Below are 8,567 nucleotides of genomic sequence, written 5' to 3' on the forward strand. Positions count from 1 at the left end.
AATTGCTAAGGTTAAAAACTTTTGCTACTTCTTCTCCTAAGGCTGCAAATTGATTCTCCCACTCCTGGCCTAAACTCAGCTGACCATATCAAAGTAGAATTAGTAAGGAAAATGTTTTAATAGTGTCATCTAATTAGCTAGTCTAATTTTCCCGTTGTCTTCTGCAGCACCTGTGGCAATTGAAGACACAGAAACCACTTAACGTAACAAAATGGCCACAAGTATTAGCCCCCAAGTGAGTGGAGATTCTAGAGGAGGGATGCCTATACAGTCTATTTCAGCAGACGGTCTGAAGGTAGGACTGCGGGGCTTCTTCCGATGTCGAAGCACTGCCTACTGCTCCGGCCCACTCCTGCAGAGTGTCAGTCACGGCCTCCCGGCCTTCTCCTCCAGCTGAGATGTGCAAATCTCTGAGGCTTCAGAGACCTTGACCCGAGAGTGACGGGTTCACCTGTGTTCAGCTTACTTGACGGCTGTTTTCTGTCGTCAGTGACACTTGGAATGGGCCACGCCATTTCACCAGCACTGGCGCTTCTTTCTACTCCTTAATTAGGACTCAATCTCCTGGTTGGATGTTAAAAGCAGCAAAGTCCAAAGGCCGGGCTTGCGCCAGCTGAGTTTCCTGTTGAAGGGGTTTCACAAGAAGCAGGATCCTGGCCACAGATGGTTTTAAAAATGCATCACTTGCCTCTACCCCCCCCCCACTGGGTGGAGACTTACCAGGAGGACAATTGCAAACAACGATTGAAAGGGAGATAACTGAATCTCTCTTCTGGGTTGGGCCCTCATTCTCACCAAAGCCAATGTCCAAAGCCCTACCCATGGCATCTTGGTTTCTATTACCAGCTTCAAAAGGTGTTTATTTCTCTCTTCATTGTTTTCTACCCGAGCCGAGCTCTGGGGGTGCCAGGGCCTATGGAGGTTCCATTGTGTTCCTAAAGAAGCCAAAACCCCTTGAAGGATCTTTCCTGCAAAATGAGTTCCCCTATCTGAATCTATTGCTTCTACAATGCTGTATCTTGGAATGATTTGTTCCAAAAATGCCTTAAGAACTGATCCTGTCATTACTGAAGTAGTTGGAAATACTTCTGGCCACCTTGCTAGCTGACATACGATTACCAGAAGATATTAAGCCTTGCCACTTGGGGCATCTCCGGAAAATCCACCTGGCATCTTTGGAAGGGCCATGCAGCCCAAGGCCTCCCTCCTCTAGCAAGTTACTTTGTAACTTGGCTGTTGGCTTTAGCACAGATCAAGCAACCTTCAACAGCTCCTTTTGCCAGTCTAAAAAGACCCCCAGCAACATACATCATGAGATAGGCTTCTGCCAATCCTCAGGAAGTGCAAGAACTCTCTTAATGGAGTTGCTTTAATATTGGTAGGGCCAAAGGTTCTGGTATCTCTTGTTTGCCATCCCTTGGAAACCAATTCTTGCCTTTTTTCTCTGCCACACGACTTTTAACTGTATGTCAAACTGCTGCGGTAGAAAAGACAGCTTCCTGGGCAGTGATGGAGTCACGGGGAGCAAAGGGGGCATCTTGGAGAGTTCTGGCAGCAGTGTGGCTTTCTGAGTTTCTTCATCCACCAAAAAGGAGACAGAGGAGTCCTGTAACATTCTTCAACTCCAGGGAGAGGCCATGGGGCTTTTGCCATGGAGTCTCTCAAATGATTGCGGGATGCAGCTCCCTTCTGATGCTAAGTTCCTGGCAACAGCACCCTCTGAGGTACTCGGGAATTACAGACTTCCGGAACTGCCTACTCTACGCCCCCCTCTAATATGCAGTCCCCTTTTGGAATGGAAAAGGAAGAAAACCAAACTATTCCTAATGCTGGGAAGTCTTTGCTGCCTTGCTCTAGGTTCAGGAATTTAGCAGGGCCTTGGCTGAGCAACAGTCTCTGTTGATTAGTAACAGTTTCTAGAACGAATACTTTCTTCTGTTACTTCCCCCCCTGTAAATTCCTAGCCTTGTCTAAGGAGAGATTCACACGGTCTCTTTGTAAAGACACATCTATCTTACTCCTTTCACTCCCACACCTTCCTTGCGGTGGAACGGCTCTCCCCGGCACAGCACCTGGCACAAAACCCCCGTATACGCACACACACACCTGCACTTACCCTGCACTCCACTGCACACACACACACACACACCTCCCGCACACTAACACCCCCTCCACATCCCCACCATGCTACTTGCAGTGGCCCCGCCCCTGCCATCCCCACCGGCTGGCAGCACCCACTCCTCGCATGCTTCCCCATGCCTTGCATTTCCTTGCTGCCCCCTCTGTAGCCTTCCCTCAACCTGCCTTTTCTCCCCTGCCTTGCACTGACTTGCTCACCCATCCCCCACCTGACTTCCTTTCACATTCGTCTAGGTCTGGCCTCACCTTTCCTTTTCCTTCTAGGACCCTCATTGCCTTGCCTCGCCTCGCAAAGCCACCACTTGCCTTGCCTTGCCCTTGAACCCCTCCCTTGCCTTGCATGACCTTGCTCACCCCTCCCCCACCTGGAATTCAACACCCCTTTTCAATGACATTTCTGGGCCTTGCCCTGCCCTTTCTGCTCCTCCGAGGAATCTCAAAGCTCTCAAGCATCTCCGGTGTTTCAGGATCCCATGAGAGGAAGACCAGGGGAGGACGCATGTTGCCACACTCATCTCTGTGGGCAGCCTTTGTCTGGGAGCAATCCTTGCATGTCTTGAACCTTGGAGGGGCAATTCACATTTTGCCCTTGAGCTCGGGGACCAGAAAGAGAGTTCTTTTGCATACAAGGGAAAGCAGGTAGCTCAAGTCTTTTAGGTACAGAGGAGAGATGACCCACGCGGGATCAAGGCCACACAGAGCACTTGGTCCTGGCCACTTTTGTGTACCAGCAGTCCTTGAATGTACTTCTCACCTGCCTTGCCTGGCCTTGCCTTGGCAACACAACAGTTGCCTTGCCTTGCCCTGCTAGCCCTCTGGAGCCTTGCATTCCTTTGCACAGCCATGCCCAGCACATGACCTGCCTACTGTTTTCCTCCAGGGCCTTGGCTTGCTGAGCCCTTCCTGTTTCTGCCTGGCCTTCCCATCAGTGGCCCTTCCTTCCTACAGCCAGCCTTGCCTCTAACTTCTGGACCTTCTCTTGTCTACCACTCCATTTGCTTTCCCCTCACTGCTCTGGCCTTGCCTACCTCTCCCTTGACTTGCCCACAATTGCCTGCACTCGGTTTGCAGCGCCTTGCCTGCATGGAAGGCAAGGGAAAGAGTGGTAGGCCGGGCAAAGCAAAGCCAGCAAGTTGTAGGCAGTGCGAGGCAAGGCAGACGTAGGCAAAGGAAGCAGAGCAAGGGTACCTTAAGAAGAACTAGACAAGGCAAGGCCAAGAGACTCGGAGTGCCTTTCCTTGGGAAGGCAAGGACATAGTGCCAGTGTTGCTGGAGCAGATGTTAAGGTACTGTGGGGAGGAATAGTCCAGCAAGACATTTCTCTTCTGGCCCCTGTGCGTGTGGGGGCAATTGTTGGACATATTCAATACTGGAGGCGGATCAGTCGCTGGATGTGTTGTATTTTGGAGGAGGGGATGCCGTTTCTTTGGAGATGGGCTTGTAGTTGCTCTCTTTGGCAAGGAAGGCAGGTTTGGATGTGCACATCAGGTACTCCTAGGGATTTTAAAGGCTTTTCCCAACAGGCAGAGCTCTCTCTGGGTTCGAGCTGTTGAGCTGTCAGTGGGAATGCAAAGGCCAAGCTCTTAAGCTATTTGTCCTGGTGCCTTCAGTGTGTGAGCAGTCCCTGGTGCCGTTGCCTTTGGATCCTGACTCTGGGAGAGGGAAGGCTTAGGATGGTACCTAGAGCTGAGAAGGAGAGTGCTGAGAACAGCGTGTGTGCTGCTAGTTTGAGGGGTGCAGGTGAAGTTGTAGGCAGCAAGATCTTCCTCAGCTGGCACTGTTTTGAGCCCTGTTTTTGCCAGATGGTTTCAAGTTGGTGGGCGGAATCTGCGAGAGGGAAAAGATTTGTATGGGCCAAAGAGGTGTGGTGTAAAGAAGAGTGTGCTCTTGGAAGGGGAAGATGAGGGCAACCTTTTTGTCCTGACACCGTTGATTTGAGTGCAGGGCCGTTTGCAAGTTGCCTCTGTCTGCCCTTGGGGTGGTTTCGAGCTGGGCCAGGTGCTTGGCCTTCTTTTGCAAGTCTGCAGCGCCGTCGTGTGGTTATTTCCATGAGCGCTGACAGTGCCCGGCAAAAAGCGCTTGGCTGGCGCGGCCCCAGTCGTGTGGAAGCAGTTGGTGGAAGAGCTCTGCTGTGCATCCTGCCTCTTGGAGACATAAAAGGATGTAACCCTGCGCGTAGCGGGGAAGCAAGACGAATCTTTTCATTGTTGGCTGAGCAGTTTCTAAGCGGCAAAAGTAAAGGCAGTTTCAGCACGGCCTCTTTCTTTCAGAACCTTTTCTGTGCCATCATGAACATGCTCAACATGCCACTCGCACCCGCTGAACTGCATCAAAGGCCCTGGAGATAGGCGCTTTCCTTCAAGCTCTCTGTAGCATCGTACCCTCCACCTCTGGCGGATCCCAAAGCCCTTCCAAACATCCAGCAGCTGCACGCAGAGAACAAGTGCTAGAACAAGGCGTTGGCCTTCCTAGTCCTTTTAAAGTCTGTGAACTAGGCGAAACATTCCAGTGAGCAGCACTTTCCTTCGCAACTATATCTAGAGCATCATCACATTCTCTCCAAGTGGGTAAGTCCACCCTTGCAGCGCAGCGTTTGCAGCCACAGTTCGGACTGAGAGATAGGCCAGGTGAGAAAGCATTTCTTGACTATCCCTCTTCTCTGGAAGACTTGATACTCGCAGCGCGACCACGTCCACACACCTTCAGTGTGGCCAGGTTCAAGCAGCTAGAGCTCCCAGAGATGGGAGAGTCAGGAGAGAAGACGTTCCAAAAGTACCGTGTACTTACAGCAGCATTAAAACTGTGCACAGCAGTCTGCAGCACTGTAGACTGCGGCTTCTCCGACAGACGAGCCATCCCATTGTTGCCTCTCGCAGCCTGCTTGCTAGCTGCTCTCCTGAAGAAAAGAACTAGAAGAAAAAGCCAATGCTGGGCTGCACCTTCCCCTTGCCTTACGTAAAGCCACCTAAACTCCCCGCTGCACTCTCTACTTCCCCTCTCCTTGGAAGCGACCACTGTGTTTGCTGCATCTCGAAGCCTAAAGTTAAGCGCCAAAGTTTCCAAGGATGGTTGGAAGAAGGATAAGTAGTAGCACAAGGAAGTAGTTGTCGTTGAACTTCCTCCTTCTCAATGCTAACGTGAATTGGGCAGGCAGGCGAGTGCTAGCCACGCTCCTTTCTCAGTTTGTACGCTGCGGACACGAGTCCGGTGCTCTGCGCCTTCGTTCGGCCTCTTTAGTACCCATGTCGCTCTTTCATTCAGCCGGAGTCGAAGCGTCGTCTACTTCTCGCCCAGAGAGCACGGTGCCGGCAGCGAAATGCCCCAACCGACTGCTTCTGCCGACACACGCCTGGTCTATGCACTTTCCCTCGCAGCGACATACAGCAGCACTTTCGGTCTTTCTTGTCGTCCAAATGTAAAGGGAAAGATTCTCTGCTATGTCCCGCCCAGAGAACAGTTTTAGGTCAACCAGCACGCCCAGAGCTTGCCCTCGACGCGTGGAAACTTGTGTTTGCACCACATTCAAGTGGTAGCCGTCTTTCCTTTACAGGCTGCAGAACGCCGTCAGATCCCGGTGCTCTCTGCACCTGCCTTCTCAGTTCTAAGTACTACCGCGCCTCTTACAGCCTTGCAGGAAGCAAAGACACGGGTAGTCATCTCGCAGAGAAGAACGTGGAAGGACGAAAGGATGATCTTCCTTTCTCCTGCTTCTTGCCTGAATTGTGGTGCTGTATTGAAAGTCTTGGCTAGCGAAAAGCTCATCCAGCAAGTGCCTCATTCCTGACGCATCTCGCTGAGCGAGAGTTTCACGAAGAGTTTAGACTCTGGAAACAGCAAGAAAATGATTGTACGTCGAGCTGAGGAAAATCCGTGCACAGCACACTGTGGATGCGTGCAGTGTTCGCGCTGAAGAGCGCCAAAACGCAAAGCCATCGCTGGGCTTCAGTTTTGTCCAGACCGCAGAAGGCAAAGAACGAAGCAACTGGGCACCGCGTTAACGTACTCAGTGGACCGAATTTCAAATGTCCAGCCAAAAGCTGCTTCATAAGCAGATTCAGCTGAGAATGCTCTGGCTGCTTCACAAAGTAAGGCGCAGCCGTTTCCATTCATCACACTACCTGGCCAGAAGCAGTATCCTACACCTTCAATGCTGCAGCGTCCATGCAGCTGGAGCACACGCAGTAGGACGCGTCGAGATAGAAGGCGGTCTTCAAGTACCCCCCTCCTCCAAGCAGCCTTGAAACTGAGCACAACACACTGCGGCTCGGGAGCTTCCTTCTCAGATAGACGTGCCGTCACGTTATTCACTCTCGCAGCTCCGTTGCCCACTTGCAGCAGCTGCTACCAAAGCAAAATGCTCCAGAAGTAAAAAGCACTGCCGGGCTGCACTTTCCCTTGCCTCACGTAAAGCACCACAAACTGTCCGCTGTGCTCTGTATTTCCATTCTCCGCCGCATCTACCACTGTCATCTCTGCATCTCGAAGCATAAAGCTCGGCACAATTCCTCCCAGGGAAAGCTGGAAGAGAAATAGGTAGCAGCACAAGTAGCTGCAAGTGGAACTTTCTGTTTTAAAACGCTAACGTGAATCCGGAAACAAGCGAGTGACAGCCAGGCTTCCTCTTGCAGCCTGTGCGATGCACACACCAGCTCGGTGCTCTGCCCTCATTCTTTAATGCTCTTCGTACCATGTCGCGCTTTCATTCTGCCGGAGTCGAAGCGTCGTCTACTTCTCGCCCAGAGAGCACGGTGCCAGCGGAGAAAGGCTCCAGAAAAACGCTCCAGGCTGCTGATTCTTCCCAAACACACCAGGGCTATGCACTTTCCTTCGCAGCGCTAAGTAGCATCACATTCTGTTTGCGTTGGAGCCGGAATGCAAAGGGAAAGATTCTCGGTTACGTCTCACTCAGCGCCCAGTTTTAGGTCACCAAGCTTACCCGGAGCTTACCCGCGACGCGTGGAAATTGGTATTTGCACCATATTCAAGTGGTAGCTTTCTTTCCTTTACAGCCTGCAGAGCGCCGTCAGATCGCGGTGCTCTCTGCACCTGCCTTCTCCCTTCCAAGTACCACCGCGCACCTTACAGCCTTGCAGGAAGCAAAGACGTGGAGAGATGTCTCGCAGAGAAGATCGTGCAAAGACGAAAAGATGTTCTTCTTTGCTTTTCCTCGTCGCCCAGCTTGTGGTGCTCTACTGAAAGCGTGGGCTAACGAATGGCTAATCTAGCATGTGCTTCCCTTCTAATGCATTTCGCTGAGCGAGAGCTGAGGAAAATCCTTGCACTGTACACTATGGATGCGTGCAGTAGACACGCAGAAGAGCGGCACAGCTCATAACCATCGCACACTCCAGCCCAGAGCTCTGGGGCTGCGTTCTTCTCAATTTCCGGCGCTGGACAGAACTGAGACATTGAGCTTTGGCTCTCTTTAGTGTGTGTACTGCACGCATCCAGAGCGCGCTGTGCACAGATTCTCCTCAGCGCTACGTGCAAGCACAGACTTTCTGCTTCGCAGAGCCCAACTGTCCGCCGAAGCTCTCGCTCAGAGAAATGTGTCAGGAGAGAAGCACTTGCTGGATTAGCCTTACACTGGCCAACAGTTCCAAAGAAGCACCATAGTCTTCTTGCGAGAAAGGATAATAAAACACATGTATTGTCCCAGCAAAGTTCTCTGTGCTAGCCGAAGCCGAGAATCTTTCCCTTAAGATTAAGACCACAACGCAGACAGCATTTTGTGCTACTTAACGCTGAGAGGGATAGCCCAGGCGTGTTTCGGCAGAGGCAGAAGCCCGGAGCGTTTCTCTGCCGGCACCGTGCTCTCTGGGCGAGAAGTAGACGACGCTTCGACTCCGGCAGAATGAAAAGCGCGACATGGTACGAAGAGCATACGAATGAGGGCGCAGAGCACCGAGCTGGTGTGCGCATCGCACAGGCTGCAAGAAGAAGCGTGGCTGCCGCTCGCTTCTTTGCGGATTCACGTTAGCAGTTGAAAACAAAAGTTCCACTTGCAGCTACTTGTGCTGCTACCTATTTCTCTTCCAGCTTTCCCTGGGAAGAATTGTGCTGCGAGAGTGAATAACGTGACGGCACGTCTATCTGAGAAGGAAGCTCCCGAGCCGCAGTGTGTTGTGCTCAGTTTCAAGGCTGCTTGGAGAAGGGGGTACTTGAAGACCGCCTTCTATCTCGACGCGTCCTACTGCGTGTGCTCCAGCTGCATGGACGCTGCAGCATTGAAGGTGTAGGATACTGCTTCTGGCCAGGTAGTGTGATGAATGGAAACGGCTGCGCCTTACTTTGTGAAGCAGCCAGAGCATTCTCAGCTGAATCTGCTTGTGAAGCAGCTTTTGGCTGGACATTTGAAATTCGGTCCACTGAGTACGTTAACGCGGTGCCCAGCTGCTTCGTTCTTCGCCTTCTGCGGTCTGGACAGA

The sequence above is a fragment of the Aphelocoma coerulescens genome, unplaced genomic scaffold (assembly GCF_041296385.1).
Source record: "Aphelocoma coerulescens isolate FSJ_1873_10779 unplaced genomic scaffold, UR_Acoe_1.0 HiC_scaffold_76, whole genome shotgun sequence".
Taxonomy (NCBI): Eukaryota; Metazoa; Chordata; class Aves; order Passeriformes; family Corvidae; genus Aphelocoma; species Aphelocoma coerulescens.